Raw genomic sequence first — 17,525 nt, 5'->3', positions numbered from 1 at the left:
AATGAAAAAAAAAAAAAAAAAAAAGATTTTTAGTTGTTGTTCTAGAGTTTGTATTTACTACAAATCTATTATTTCAAATAATGCTAAACTGCTTCCTGTGAAAGACAGCTACCTTTTACCAGAATATTTTAGTTTTTTCCCTTCTATTCCTTATAACATTACTGTTATTCATTTCACTTACTGTTTGCTATGATCAGACAATATATTGCTGCAATTTTTACTTCAAAATATAGTGTGAACTTTTTCCTTGTCTATGTTGAATATGACCAATTAATCTTTTTTTTTTTTGGTACTGGTGATTGAACTCAGGTCCTTGTGCTTGCAAGGCAGGCGGTGGAACTGCTGAGCTAAATCCCTGGCCCTATTTGTTTTGTTTTGTTTTGTTTGTTTGTTTGCTTGCCAATTAATCTTTATGTCCACATAATTTTTGTTTTATTAATCAGTTACTGATAAATTTAATGTATACTAATAACATCTTTGTGTCCATAGAGACTAAAAGGGAATTAAATTAGGTGGCTTTCATTCTGTATTCAAGTCATATTTAATAAAAGAAATGCAATAAAAATACCAATACCATAGTGACTAACTTGCACATATGGTATATTCCAATCTAAACACCAGAAAATCAGTATGGAGGAAAGCAGCATAGCAATGACATTAACCCTAACCTGTAGGCTGGCAGGAGGCTTTTTTGTTGTAGGAAAGGTAACACCAGCAGGTGGTATACGCTGAAGGGTGGTATTTCATCAATTTCTTCTTTCTTCTTTCTCAGCCTTTAGGGGGAAAAAATGCATCCTAACTCCCTGTACATGCAGGTTTTTTAAGGAAAACATATTTTTGTAAAAATTTCTCTTTGCCTATTTCTAGACTCTTAGGGGAAAACACAATGCCTTCATCTTCTTACACATCTTTGGGTGAAAATGTTAGAGATTAGTGAAAGACTTAAAAAATAGACCACAGTGACACAAAAATATAGCAAAGGGTTCATATACTCCCCAATTTGAAACATTGGTATGTATAACCAATCTGATCTCCAACTTTATAAAGTTGATATTGCATTTTTTCTCACTATCATATTCTTATATTAATGTAATTCACAAAATTAAGAAGTAATGAAAAAATTTACTTGGCTTTCCAATTAGTAAGCATTTTACTATATAAATAATTAACCAGGAAAGTGATATGTCTTTAAACATATATAGTAAACATCAGAGGTTAAAACGTTCTTGTAAGCATATTTGTTCCAGAAACAAATGTTTGCACAGTTTTTTTTTTAAGGAAATACCAGAAACTGTAAGAATTATTAACAGGATATTTCTGTGATTTTCCTGATATGATTCTCTGCACAGTATTGCATTTTCAGGCAACTAGTAATGTCTCATACATAATGACAGTTTACCTGGTAGAAATAACTAAATTATCTCCACTATTAAAGCGAGCAAATATAGAATTTCTCCTGGATACAGTTTTTACTGAGCTCTAAGCAATCTGAATTCATGCTTAGAAGCAGTAACTGTTAAGGGATTGCAGAGTATATAATTCAAGATCTCTTAAAACGATTACAGGAAAAAGTATTCATTACTAAAATGTTATGGACAGTTAGGGACAGCGCGTCTGCAGAAGAGAAAGTGCAATGTGAACACACGGGTACCAATGTTCTGAGCCTACACCAAGGGCAAACAGGGAGCAGTCAGAATGTGAGAAATACACATAGGCTTTGGGGAGGAGGAAACAAAATCCTGGATGAAGTAAAAGTGACTTTGTGAGAGGAACACATGTAGTCCTTGGGACAACTTTTTGGTCCACAGATGTATTTTTGTTCCCTACAATAATTTTTTAAAAAAATATATTTATACCAACATTTTAAAGCTAGAAGAAGAGTTCACACCTTAACTTTGTGTTCAGTGGAAAAAAACTAAAAATCTGGAAGCCATGTTCCTGATTACTTACCTGCCAGAAATGAGGCAGAGTGTCTCACTGAGCTGTGGGGTGAAGCCTCTAGTTGATCATGGTGAACCCCTTTCCTCTCCTGGGGCCCTCCCATATTTCCCATTTACTTTTCTTTTTAGCCCTTTCACACATTTGCTTTGTGAATGTTGTTTTGTATAGTGATTTACTGCAAGTGAAGAATCTCTGTCCTCTAAAACCACTACTGGGTGAAATTCAAGTCTTTATGAAGACAGAGGAGAGTGAAGATGACATGAGACCAGCTAAACTGAGAAGCAGGCCTTGTTTTCTTAGACTAAACACTACCCTGCAAAAAAGCTCAAGCTATTCAAAGCTAAACTGAAATTGGTATGTTGTGCTTTCAATTAATTATAATGTTTAACTTAACTCCGAAGAAAATTCAGTTACTAGTTTATATAAAGTGTGTGATCAAACTGTTCCCAAGCAACTATCTTTTTTCTTATATGACTCAGTTAAGAAACAATCTGGAGACTTCCGGATGAAAATGGCAAATTAAAGCTGTTTCTCACCCTTCTTTTTTAAGCTAACTTTAAATTACAAAAAGGATGATCCACGTAAGCTACCCAATTTTCAGGGAACGTAGGTAACAGCCACCATTCCAATACTTAATGTAAGAAATAAAATCTGGATGAAATATTGAGAGGTCTTGAAAGCAACCAGGCACAGGGACAGTCACGCTACGGTCAGGGCTCTCAGATGTGTCACACTTGCACATCCACCTATGCTGACTCGCCACTTGACGCTAACACTGCAGAGGGGAAGACGTGCGAAATAAGGAGCAAATTGATGGGACGTGGCTTGAGGTTCAGATCTGGCCTGTCCTCTAAAAGTCTCACGTATTCAGAGGCGAGGCTTTTGAAAGGCCATTGGACATATAGGCAGCATACTCATTAGTGGATTGATACAGCTAAATGTGCTTTAGGAGGCGGGCCTGGTTGGAAGAGCTGTGCTGCTGGGGGCATGAGCTGGAAGAGTGTAGTCCCCTCCCAAGCCTTCCTTCTCTCTTTGCTTCCTGGCTGTTGCAGGGTGAGCCACTTTCCTTGGCCATGCTCATCTGCTACAAAGTTTGTTCCTTGGACTCATGTGACCGTGGACTAAAACCCCTTGAAACATGAGCCTAATGATACCTCTCCTCCTCTAAATTGTGAATGGTGGGTATTTATTCTCAGCAATGGGAAAGCTGACTGCAACATTTTTGGACTGGATCTGCCAATCTCAATAAAAGGACATAGAAAGTCTCAGAGAAGACACCAACATAGATATCTTTCTTTCAGTCCAGCAGCATTCTTGTCATTGTGAGTGAAGATATAGTTGAAGAGATGATACTGCATAAAATCTGAAAAAACAGTTTATGAAAGGAATGGATTGTGCCACTTGCCAGGTGTATTTCCACAACATTTACCCCATACTTTTTCTGCAAAAAAATAGTTCATAAAATAGAGAAGCATGTATATTTTTCAAAACAAAAGAAATGAAGGGCGATAGTGCTTATAATTACATTTTGAAAGCCACTTACCGATGAAACTATACTGACAGATAAAGAATTAAATCATTACCAAAAAAACTATTGGTGAATACAGTCTCTGAGATATAAAACTGAGGAGAAATTACTGGAAAATATAATTATTTACTAGAATATCTACAAATGTTGATATTGTAGAACTTATAAACAATAAAACTCAAGATGTGAAAAATCACAATAGGAGATTGTAAAAAGTTCATGAATACTATTTTCCTTATCTTCTAGAGTGAGATATAGGAGAACAATAAATCTTACTCAATATAAAATAATCAAATGATATGCTAACCACGTTGTGGTGACCCTTATCCATTTTCTCTATATCCTTCCTCCTCACTCCCTTCGCTGTCTTCTCTCTGCCTCAATTCTACTATTTCTACACAATTAGTTTTTCAGCTTCTATGAGTTAATGAGAATGTGCAGCATTTGTCTTTCTGGGTCAAATTCATTTCAGCTACTCTAGTGTCCTACAGTTACATCCATATGCCACGAGTTTCAAGATTCTTCCTTGTTCATAATAGTATTCAACTATGTATTTCTATTCCAAACTTTTAGAATCAGTGGGGGGTGTCTTGTTTGATTCTGTGCTGACTTTTGTTAATTCATTAAGTTTATTGCTACATTTTGATATATGATATGATGACATTCATTATTGTGAATTTGTACTTTTACATGATACATCTTGGTTCTTATTTTTTCCCATTCTCCTGCCCTCCCTTCAACCCCCTCTACCCCTCCCTATTTACATAGACTTTGTTTCCATTTTTCCCTTTTCTCAGCTTTCCTTCCCTTCTTTGCTTTCTCCTACCCTTCCCTCTCCCCCTTCTCCTTTGGACTTTTTCTTCCTATTTCACATTATCTATTATACATTTTGATCCTCATTTACACTTTTAGTTTCTCACACCAGAGAAACTATGCATATATTGAATTTTTGATTAGTGCTGCAACAGACTTGGGCATGCAGGTATCTTTGATGTAGTGATCTCATTCCTCTTGGATATATTTTCAGTAATGGGATTACTGGATAACGTGATAGTGATATTTTGGTATTTCAAACAAAGTCCACACTCTTTTCCATTGTGTGTCTATACTAATTCCTATGAACAGTGTAGAGGAGTCCCCCAATCTCCATGTCCTTGCCAGCATTTGTTATTTTTGCCTTTTTGATAATAGGCATCTAGCTGGGTTCATGTGATATCTCATTGTAATTTTGCATTTCCCCGATGATTATAGATATTGAGCATTTAAAAAGCATACTTATTAGCTATTTTTATATTTTTTACTTGTACATTATTACAGTACAAAATGCTTACGTGTATCATGGGGAATTTGCAAGTGTACATTACACATCTTAATTCTTTTTTGTCCCCTTCCTCTCCCCTCCCTGCATCTTTCTATTTATTACTCCCTTTCCCATTTGTAAAATATCTTCCTACTTCCTAGTACATTTTATTTTGCTCCTTATGTATACTTTGGATTTTTCATATAAAAGAAACAATGTGATATTTACACTGTGTGTCTGATTTATTTCATGTAATAAGGTGGTCTTGAGACACAAACATTTACCTTAAAATGACTTGTGTATCCCTTTTTATTGCATATAAATACCATATTTTCTTTATATGGTATATAAATACCATATTTTCTTTACCAGTTCATATGTTGATGGGCATATAGACTGTTTCTGAGATTTAGCTCTTATAAATTATACTTTTATAAACATGGGTATGTATGTATAATTATAATTTGACTTCAAGTCTTGAAAAGATACCTAGAAGGGGAATAGGTGGGTATTGCGGTTTGTATCTAGATGTCCTCCCAAGCCCCATGGGCTCATAGACAGGGCATTTGTAATTTGGCTGGATCATGGGTTTGGATGCTGGGTACTAGCATTAAGGGTGTATGATAGTGAGACTGGCTTAGTGTGTTTCTAGGTGGGGAAAATAAAAGCTCCAGCCTGAGTTGGGTAGCACCAACCAGTAGGGTTGATTATAGCTTGAGTAGAATAAGGCAGGCTGCTACTGCTAGTGCTGCTTGCTGCCTTCTGCCCGTGCCTGCTTTGCCATGGACTGTTTTCCTCCAAGAAGCCTTTCTGCCATGCCACCCAACTGTGGAAACAGCCAACTGCAGACTGAAAGCTTTACAAACTGTGAGCCAAAAAACACCTTTCTTCCTTTAAAGTATTATGTATTAGCAATGAGAAAAGTAACTAAGACACTAGGTTAAATGGAACTTCTAGATGTAGCATTTTGAGGAATCTCCATACTGATTTCCATAGTGCCTGTACAAATTTACACTCTTTTCTTCCCCTACTCCTCCCACATCACCTTCCGCTTTGCCCCTTTTCTTCCTATTTCCCATTATACATTTTAGATCCTATTTGCATTTTGTTTCTCTCTCTCACCAGAGAAACTATTTGGTATTTCCACATGTGTGCCTCATTTATTTCACTTAAGAGTATCACCTCAATGTGCATATATTCAGCTATAAATAAATGTCTCTAGCATCTCCTTCTTTACAGCTGAGTACTACATTTTTATTTTTAAAAAGCCACATTTTCTCTATCCATTTTTTAGTTGATGGGCAATTGGACCATTTCCAAGTTTTGGCTATTACAAACTAACAGAGTAAACAAATAACCCTGAATGTGGGGGAAAAATTACCAGCTGTTCCTCAGACAAAGGTCTACTGTCTAGAATATATAGAAAACTTTAAAAAAATTAGACCTCCCAAATATAAAGACCCAATTCAAAAACAAATTGGCATCTGAAATGAACAGACATTTCTCAAAGAAGTAAAAATAGCAAAAAAAAAAAAAAAAAAAAAAAAAAAAAGAAAAAAAAAAAAAAAAGATAAAAAAAAAAAAAAAAAAAAAAAAAAAAAAAAAAAAAAAAGAAAAAAAAGGAAAAAAAAGAAAAAAGAAAAGATGTCTGACATCACTGGTCATCCCAGAGACCTGAATAAAAAGAATGCTGAGATTCCACAACAATGGCTACTATCAATAAATCAACCAGTAGCAAATGTTGGTAGGACTGGGGTGGAGGGAGGAACCCTTCTCCCCTGTTGGTGGGTGTGTAGTCTGGTGCAACCACTTTGGAAATCATTCTGGAGATTCCTCAGAAAACCAGGATTAGAGGTCCCATTTAACCAAGCTATTCCCCTGCTGTGTATCTTACCAAAAGATTTAAAAGAATATACCACAGGGATATATGTGCACCCATGTTCTATTATATAGCTTTATATTATCTAAATATCTATTTCCCATGGCATTGTTCTATTATATAGCTTTATATTATGTAAATATTTATTTTCTATGTCATTGTATTTTTAAATAGAATTATTAAAGGATAAATTGATATCCTTATAGATGGGAACACCACAACACCTTGTTAAACAAGGTAAGTGAAAAAATAAAAGGAAGAATATTGGAACAATTTTTAAATCAAAGCTTATTTCACTCAGATGCTCCTCATCATCATCTGTGTGTTGAGTCATGTTCAGATCAATTGACTGTTCCTGACCCTGTGTGGCTTCATCAGCATGTGCCTGTGGAGGAAACAAAAAGCCACAGAGATAGCTTGTAACAGCCACGTGGGAGAGGAATACTTGTAGAATTGTATGTACCACCATCCTGGGAATACCTGTGTAAGTGAAAAGAATTCCTGAGGCAGCTAGAGGGAGATCAAAGCCTCTTATTGAAAAGGTGTAGAAATACCAAATAAAATGCAAAAATCATGACTAAAGGCAGGGAAAGTTATTGGGGTTACTCATCTACTCCATTTTGTACCCTATCACACTTTCAATATTTTTTTACTCATCAAATGTATGCAGATGAAGCTACAGTTGGCAGATATTTTTTGACAAAATCTTACTTGCCAGTGTGACAAAATTTGACTTGTACATATTCTGAAATAAAAATTGTACATTCCCATGTTTTCTGCTTTGCTTATAGCCCTTTTCTCCCCCTCTATGGGTCCCTATTCTTTTCTTTAGGTTTTTGGGCTACATAAGCATAATAAAAATATTAAAAGCTGAAGGACACATTCATTGAGAGCTTTCTCGCTTATATGCTGCCAAGTTAAATTCAATAGAGTACAATTTGATGTTAAACCAAAGAATAGCATGCAAATGGGACCCTGAGGATGTAGGAGGAGGGAAGGGTCAACCGGTGATCCAGGAATAGAAAAATCCTGGAATTTGATTAGAAGTAGACACTAATAACCACCATGAATAATGAAGGGAGAAATAGGAAATTACTGGAAAATTACCCTTAATATCAAATCTATATAAAGCACATTAGTAAAGCAAATAAGTGTTAAAAATATCCAGGTTTATATTAAATGCCTTTACTGCTTTTAACTACTATATATTTTCCTGTAGTTTTACCTTTCTTTCCTTCAAGTGGAAATGTAAAAGCCACACAAACGTTAAATAGTGAGGTCATGAACTCATAGCACCATGAAATCTTAAGAACAAACTGTCAGGGGTATAGACTTCACTGGGTCTACCTAAACTCAAGGATGTGGACTGAAGACTGTCTTAACGTTCCGCCCAACACGAGCCCCTCACACTACACCTGTCTCATGGCATCTGCATAGTACAGTACTGCACAGCACAACACAAATTGCACTCATTTGCCAATGAAGACAGTGTACCTCTTTAGGTCTTTAATGTGAAAATTCAAATACACAAACATTAAAGTAGAAGAAAGAATATAATGAAGACATTGTTCGTCAGTCAGATTCAACAACTGTTGACAACCTTGTTTTGCTTATGAATCCTAATGTCTACTTCCACTGGGCTTTTTTATTTTTATATCTCTATTAAAGTCTAACTTGCATTTTATACAGTTTACTTATTTTTAGTGAACTTATAGAATTTAAAGGGCGAAATGAAATATAGATGATACGAAGTAGAGAGGTAGATTGTTCTCAGGTATAAAGTGGATCCAGCGATATAGAGAGGAGGGAAAGAGGAGAAGGAAAGGGAATGAAGAAAGGAACTAAGATGTACTGTGTACACCTCCCCAATCCACACAAGGAATGGAAACATTATGCATCGCAAACAGGTGCTAGTGAGAAAAAATGATGGTGTTAGGATTTAAATCTAAAACAATATTTTCATTACCTCCAAAAGTTCCTTGATGCCTGTTTGCAGTCAACCACAGTTACAGGAAAACAATGATCTGCTTTCATTCTCCATTGATTTGCCTTTTTTGGGCACTTTGTGAAAATGAGTCAATAATATATGTACTTTTATTTTTTCTTTATGTTTTTATTTTATCAATGTGGTACATGTTTCCAGTACGTGAAATTGACATTCATCTTGGAGAAAGGGACGGTGTACCTTACACCGTTTGTTTCTTTTTTAAATCCCCTTTCCCTTCCTATTTACCTCCCTTCCTCTATTCCTAAATTCTCTTTCCCTATTTTCATTCATGGTGTTATTATTATTCTTTGCTCACGTTTATGACATATGATATTTACATTCTTTGTGGGTATGTGGTACCTGTAAATGGTGCATCTTAAATCTTCTTATTTACCTGCTTCCCCTCCCCTTCTTCCCTCTCACCTCTCCTTTGGTCTCCTGGATCATTTCCTATTTGCAAGAGAGCTATCCCCTTGCTTCCTTCTATCCATCCTTTATTTTGCTCTTTTTTTTAACCAAAATGAGTGATACTAAATGGTGTTCAAGCTTGTGTGTCTGATTTATCTCTCCCATTATTACATTTTCTATGTGTATCCATCTTCCTACAAATGTGGTGAATTTATTGTTCATAGCTGAGTAGTTTCTATTACATATAGATAACACATTTTCTTTATCCATTTGTCTGTTGTTGCTGCTAGGATTTAGCTATTACAAATTGTGTCGCTGTTCACATCAGTACACATGTATCACTATAATTTATATTGTTTTCACATCTCCCAGTTAATTACAGCCTAACTTTTTTTATCCTAAATCTTTTAAGGTATAACTTTTTAAAAAGCACAGTACAACATGACTTTTACAATAAAATTTAAAGTAGCGTAGTTAAGGAAGATACAATGACAAAACAGCACTTTCCCTTAAAATAGAGTTTTGATAAAAGAAAAGAAAGTAACATGGCCAAGAAAACAAAATCGCTAACAACGATACAAAGCTTAGCTTGCTGGCTTCCCAGCAAGATGGAAAGATACTAAGGATGGGAGAATAAACATGGCCAGACTCTTCTCATGTTTTCCTACTTCCCAGAGGTCTGGTGTACATCAGAAGAATAGTTCTGATCAATTGGGTGAGATTTATAGCCAAAGGGTGTTACAGTGGTTAAGTCTGTAAGAAGAACCAAGCCAAATATCTGGGCACTCTCTGTGGATCAGGGGGGGGACAGCTTGGTCTTATGAATAGTGTTCAGGGCCATTATAAGAACAGTCTTGGTTAGTAGAAAACATCATTTACCTAGCTGGAATTAGTATTTCAGCTATATGCTTTTTCACTGAAAAGCTGACTGTATTTTTGGATTTAGGCTAGGAATAAATACTGAGTAGGAACTGAATAAATAAAATGAAAATGAGGTAGCATAAAGGAGATTGTTGGAGGAAGTACCTTAAGGTATTTTTCTACCAGTTCTTTCAGATATTCATAAAGCAGAAATTGATGAAGTATAGAGTTGGCCGAGTATATGTGATTAGTAAATTCACATGGGGCATTTGTATGGTTTAGAATATATTCAAATCTTTTTAAAATCAATATCATTACAATGTCCTTTGTGGAGTACATATAAGTTGTTTCTACCTCCTTCCAGAATTTAGATTTACCAAGAAGGTATAAAGTCATAAGTCATTTCTAAATTAGTGGCACCCAACAACAGTTATAGTTCAGGCTAGAAGTTGGACCACCCAAATGTTTTCTTTTAGTATGTCTTTCTACCTACTGGATCTCTTGACAGCATACTGCAGAAACTGAAAAAGATACTTGTCAGGCACTGGTTGTCTATTTGAACCACACTGAGAGGAAATTTTGCCAATTTGTATAGTTCTCATTTACTGGTGAAGACATGAGCTCCTTATAGAATTTAAGAATCGCTGCACTTGTGGTTTTAACAGATTTTGCCAATGAAACTTTTTTGACTATCTCTCATTAAAGGAACAAGTTATCAGTATGAATCATGGCATACTGAAGAAGGCCAAAACATCCAATTCCTCTAAAAATATAGTCATATCGATTACCTTAATCCACATAGACAGCTCTTCTTGGTTTGATCAATATAACCTAACACAAGAATGATGCGGAGAAAAATGAAAGGAAAGGGGGATTAATTTAAGGTATATTATGATTTCCATCTCAATGAATAAACTCATTATCATGAATGTATTAGGCTTATCCAACGTCATTTTACACCTTGTCTTCTTCACAGCAACATTTCAATCTCTAATAGATAGTCATCAAATAACCCAAGAGAATTGAATATAATTAATATGGATTCACCAGTGAAAAGAGTAATTAAATGCATTCAGAGTAGATGCAGGAACCTGAGATGCACTATTATTGTACTACAAGAGAAGCAATGGTTTCCTTGTTTATGGAAGTTTACGGAAGCAATTAAATAAGCAAAGACTTCTGCTGGTCTGGGAATTAAGTTCAGTGGTTCCACCACCTCACAATTGCAAGGTCCTAAATTCAATCCCCTATAACAAAAAAAAAAAAAAAAAAAAAAAAAAAAGACTTCTGCTAAAAGCTATCCTGTAGCAGCATAAAAGGTGGGATTATTTTTACTTCTTAAAAAAAATCCTAAATTATTGTAACATTTTTGTGTCTGTTTATAACACGTTATTTCTATCTAAGCACTGAAGTACATCAACAAATGTGAAATAAACAATTCTTAAGCACTTAAGATTATTACATTTTGCAAAATTTGTAAGTTATATTTTAAACTTTAATCATCATATAAATGATGAAATGAAGAATGATAATTTAGGTAAACTTTCTACTAAGTACTTTTAAATATTGTTTTCCTTTTGTTTTTGTGGTATCAGGGATTGAACTCGGGCCATTGCATTTGTAAGGTAGACTGCAGAACCACTGATCCAAATCCCCAGCCCAGTACTTTTAAATAGATTAGTTTACCTGAGCCTCAAAAGAACTGGGTGTGAAAAAAAAAATAGTATTGCTTTCTCATTGAAGAGCATAAAGAGACACAGGGAAACTAAGTATTTTATCCAGCATCACTTGGGCTGAGAGAAACTGAAAATTGTTTTTCCAATGCTCTAGTATTCTACTCCTTACATAACGCTGCCTCCAAACAGATTTAGAATCTACAGTTCAGAAATTTTTGTGAAGCAATATTTAATTTTATATGTATCCTGATACTTATAGATGAATTTAGAACATGTTTGCCTTGACAGTAATTAATATATAAATCATTAATGAGTAATCATGGATCCCGTATTTTGTTTCAACAAATGCAAAGGGATGAATCAAATACAATTTTCTCTTTACCACAGTCTAGAGAGGTAATCAGACACATAGATAGAGGTAACAGAGGATGAATGCAAGTTTTTGATGACAAACTGTGAAATATCTTGTACACTATGTTAAGAATTTAAAATTTTATCAATTAAGCAGTTATGTGCAACCAAAAATTTAGTTAAGGAGGAAAACAACAAATCAGGACTCTCATTTCCAAATACAAAGCTGTCAGGTTGTTTGGAACAGATGAAGAAGGAATCGATTGGTGCTGAGAGATAAAAGGAGGCTCCACAGGAAGATGGAAAGATCTGGAAAACATAACAGCAAGTGCAATGAAACAGACACACAGGCTTAGATCCTGTTTGGAATCTCTCCTTTGAGTAAGGCAAAGTATAAATAAAGAGCAAAGTAATGAACTGACGGAACGAAATGAGGAGACAGACATCGTTAGCAAATGGAGGAGAATGAGGCCCAGGGGGCAGGGAGCACAAGGTTTAAGATGTGTCACTCGTGTGTGCCAGATTCCTACTACGAATGTAAACATTCTATGCCATAAAGATGTACTAATTATAGCAATAACAACACGAGTGATTGGAGATTTAAAGAAGCCTGTAGAGAGATGGGTGTGAAGGAGATTTGAAAAGAATCAAGCTCTGTTATTTACATGCGTCTACTTCCTAAGATGAATACAAATTTCATGCACTGCAAACATGCACTAATAAAATAAAATAGAAAAACAACTGTAGTTTAACAAGACGGGGACTTTGGAGGTGAGGGTATTCATGGGTGGATGGAAGGACAATACTTCAGAGGTATGACTTCCGAGGTAGACTTTGGTGGTTTATTTGAAATGACTGTGCAGGGAATGTTTGCCTAAGAGATACAGTATTCTACTTTTCGGTAAGTCTGTTTTAATTTCTCTGGTCTTTGCTTATTTTCTATAAGGTTTTAAAAAATAGGTAAAGAGTGACTTTTTTTGTCTTTTCATCATTATATTTTTGTTGAAGTTTTCCCAGATCCAAAGGACTTGTCTGTGAAAAGCAGAAATTGGTGTTAAAAGAAATAGTCATGCTTTTGCTTTCTTTAATTAGATTTTAGCACCATTCAGAGGGTTATAGTTATTTCTTTTCCTGTTTCCTATTCATCTGCTTCAAATTTTATTGCTACTTTGGCACAGGATCCCAGTACTTCCTATTTCCTAGAATTTAATCAATAAAATTATTAATATCAACAGAAAATAAGCCCTATGCCTGTAAAAGGTGCTTAGTTTTATTATTATGTTAAAACTTTCCACCATGACAAAATAAAAAGGAGACGTAACAAAGTCTCATGAACTTGAACTGGTTAAGCTAGAAAAAAAAGCATTTTGTTCTCCACCAAGGCAAAACATGTATTACTAACCAAATGTTCTTTGGATGAAATTCCAAATATTGCCAAATCAGAAAAATTTGAGAAAAAAAAACCAACCCTTAACCTGTTGTTTCTTAAGTATTCATATAGATTCATTGTTTTCAATGGTAAAGTTTAATGTATACTAACAGAGTGTATAGCTCTCCCATCAAAAAATATTAGCATTTAAGTATGTATACTTTTCATTATGGAACATTAATTACTGCATTTGAACATGCATAATGTCTCTAAATCAGCCAATACTGAAATATGACCTCCCTATTTTGGAGATTTAATAAATGCAATAGGAGATAAAGGGATGGGAAATATGCATCACATCACTTCTAAACAAAAGTTTAGAGACTTGCTTTTCATCTCTGTACATGAAAGATATAGATGTAGCCTGCAAAAGCTAGATAAAAATTTAATTTGCAAATTGAAATGACTAAACAAACACCATTAAACAACCTTTTGGAATGTAACTGAAGATCTTGTGTTAGGCAATTGAAAGAACCACATTCCAGACTTGTTTGTATAAAGCACACCATGCCATGCATACTTAGCTAACAAGGAATTTTCCTAAGGCAATTTTTATGTTTACCTACAAAACCATGACATTTCAAGCAAATTGTTTTTTTTTTTTAAATAAATGTGCATGTTTTATCCTTATGTCCAGGAAGACCTGGCTGTTACCGCGACTTGGGGTTCTGAAATCAGGATATGTAGAATAATGATGCACTGTCTGTTCATTAGTTTTAGCTTTTCCTAAAATATGTGGACCACTGTGTGTATGCCCTAGCAATTCCAACAAAGGAATTCCAGCTTCTGAAAAAGAACATTAAAAATACTGTAGTATGACAGGAGTGTGCAGAAACAAAAATATTATAAATAATTTTTGTCTATAAATGAAATTGTAAAATCACCATTCCTAAAAGAGCTACAAACCCCCTCCCTTGTTTTGATGGTTAAAAACATAAAGCAGGGCCAGGGATTTAGCTCAGTGTTTCGGTGGCCTGCCTTGCAAGTGCAAGGACCTAAGTTCAATTCCCGGTACCAAAATAAATAAATGAATGAATAAATAAATAAATAAATAAATAAATAAATAAATAAATAAAATAAAGCAATATTTTATATAATTGCTGTCGGATGTCTAAGAATCCTTGGAATATTCACTTATCCAAATGCCAATTGTACGAAAGAGTTATTTGGATGTAGAAAATTGGAAGAAACTGAATCTTCAATTTTATCTCTTATTGAAAAATAGTGACATTTCTATAGTCAATTTGCCTGAAATTAATTGATTTACTTATTTTCTTGTAACATTTGTATTTGATTAGCACAGTGCTTTTTATAAGAGAAATGTCTATGTGATAATTGCTATCCATAGGGAACTGTCCTGGGATATTTAGAGAAAAGATTCTATGTATTTGAAAGATCTTCCTCATAAATACTAGTATTCTGTATAAAATTTTCTAATATCCATTTGATTAATTTTATTCATAAGCATGAAGGCCAAAATAAAAGTTCATCTTAAGATTTTTTTCTACTACTTTGAGACTAGTAGGGCTGCTTTCACAGATGTTATTCACTGCTTCAAAAACAACACCGTAGGTGTTACATATTCATATTAATCAATAGGGGTCATATGATTTCACTGGAAAATTAACATGAAATGTATATTCAAAAATTATTATCTTTAACTGGGGAATTTTATTATGTATTAAATAAAATGAAATATATAAAACATATTATACTAATTATCCTATTATGTATAATTATATAATATACTTATCAGCCAGGTGTGGTGGCACAAACCTGCAATCCCAGCACTTGGGAGGTTGAGGCAGGAGGATCAAGGCAAGTTTGAGACCAGCCTATCTCAAACAAAAAAAAAACCCCAGCATAATGTATTGATCATGTTTAATATGTAAAATATATATATGAAATAGATAACATATATATTTCAAAGTGTATAAAATTTAGGTTATTTTATAGAGTTCCATCAATTAACTTTAGCATTTAATATGGCAATAATGGTTTTGCTTAGCTATTACATTTTCTATAAAAGTAATCGAATTAAAGTTTTTTAGTGGTACACACAATGTTGCTTTTACAAAATCTGTGCTTTGAAGGTTTGTAATATTTTTCCAAATCACATGAGAAATTTCAGATATTACACATATTTCCATTTGAGATTTCTTGTGGATAATCAGTTTAAAAATAAATTTACTTTTACTATTTTTGAGGTACAATTAACAAACAAAAGTTTATGTATGTAAGATAAACTATCTGATGTTTTGGTATATGAAGACCTTGTGAGATGATTACCACTGTCAAGTTAAGTAAAATACTTTTTAACCTGAATAGTTATCTTTTCCAAGTGTACGACGGTACAGAAAACACTTAAGACCTACTTTCTTAGCAAATGTCAAAAACACAACACAGTATAATTAACTATACTATCCATATTGGATCTCTAGAATTTTTCCAGCCTACATATCTGTAACCTTGTACCCTTTAACCAACAACTATTTCCTCAAACCTCAGCCCTTGACAGCCATCTTTCTATCTGCTGCTTATATGATTTCTGTGTTTGTAGGTTCAATGCGAAAGTGAAGTTATACAGTATTTGTCTTTTTGTGCTTAGTTTATTTCCTTTAGCATAATATTGTTCAGGTTCATCCTTACTGCTATCATGACAAGAATGCCTCCTTTTTAAATTCTAAATGATATTTCATTCCTGTTCTCTCTAAACATAGACATTACCTATGTGTGTACACATAGATAGATACATATACACATATATACATACATGTATGTAGTTTATAGCAATAAACACAAGTTGATTTCATGTCATGGCTGTAGGGACAAATTCTGCAGTGAACAGGAAAGTGCAGGCATCTACTTAACACAGTGGTTTTGTTTCCTTTAGTTACCTACCCAGACGGTAGGATTGTTAGATCATAGGGCATTTCTAGTTATTTTTGGAAATCCCTTCATGTTTCCATAATCCCTATAGATATTTACATTCTTACCGAGGGTCTTAATGGGTTCCTTTTCCTCCGTATTCTGACCAGCACTTGTTAAATTGTCTTTTAGATAAGAGACAACCTTCTTGCTATGGTAGCCTTTCGTGTTTTGACCTGTGCTTCCTTGTGACAAGTGATGTTAACCATTTTTCACAGACCTGTAGGCCATTTGCACTTCTGCTTTAAATGAAAATATTGAATCTTTTGCTCATTTTAATTGAATTATTTATATTTTTGCAATTGAGTTGTAGGATTAACATTTATAGTTGTTATTAACTGTTTATCAATATATGGGTTGGAAATTTTTCCACATTTGAAATGTTGTCTCCACACTATGTTACCTATTTCCTATGCTGGGCAAAAGCCTTTTAGTTTGATAGAATCCCTTTTGTCTATTTTTTGGTTTTGCTACTGTGATATCGAAGTCATATCTAAAAAATCATCATTGGACAGACCAATTTCTCCTGGTTTCTTCTAATAGTTTGAGGATTTCAAGTCTCACATTTATGTATTCAGTTTATTTTTATTTGATTTTGATATACGGTACAAGAGAAGTTTCAAACTCATTATTCTATATGTGAGTACCCAGTTTCCTCAGCACCATTTAATGAAGAGACTATCATTTTCACATTGTGTGTTCTTGGACTTTTGCTGAAGATAAACTGAACAGAGACAGGTGACTTATTCCTGTCCTCTCCACTCCATGCCATTGGTGGATATTTGCATTTCTGTTGCAGTGGTGTGCTGTTTCTTAGTGTGATTTTACAGTGTATTTTGAAATGAGTTAGCATTGTACATTTTTAAATCAGAACATTTCCTGCAGCTTTTTTCTTCCTTAAGATTGCATTAGTTATTCTGTGTCTTTTGTGATTCTGTGTGGACTTTTGGGTTTTTTTTTCTTTCTATTTATGTTAAAGGATGCCCATGAAATTTTGATAGGGATTGAATTGACTATGATCATTGGGTAGTTGAACATGTTCATAGTAATAATAAATCTTCCCATCTGTGCTTAGAGAATATCCTTCCATTTATTTGTTCTCATTCAACTTTTGTCAATATTTCGTAGTTTTTATCATATAGATATGTTACCTTTGCATAAATTTCTTTTATAATATTTTTTTCCAATGCCAATGTAAGTGATGCTAAATTCTTAATCTCTTTTAAGTACAGTTTGT

Source organism: Fukomys damarensis, unplaced genomic scaffold, assembly GCF_012274545.1.
Source record: "Fukomys damarensis isolate Sample0158 unplaced genomic scaffold, DMR_v1.0_HiC HiC_scaffold_15, whole genome shotgun sequence".
Classification (NCBI taxonomy): Eukaryota; Metazoa; Chordata; class Mammalia; order Rodentia; family Bathyergidae; genus Fukomys; species Fukomys damarensis.
This window is presented reverse-complemented; position numbering follows the sequence as displayed.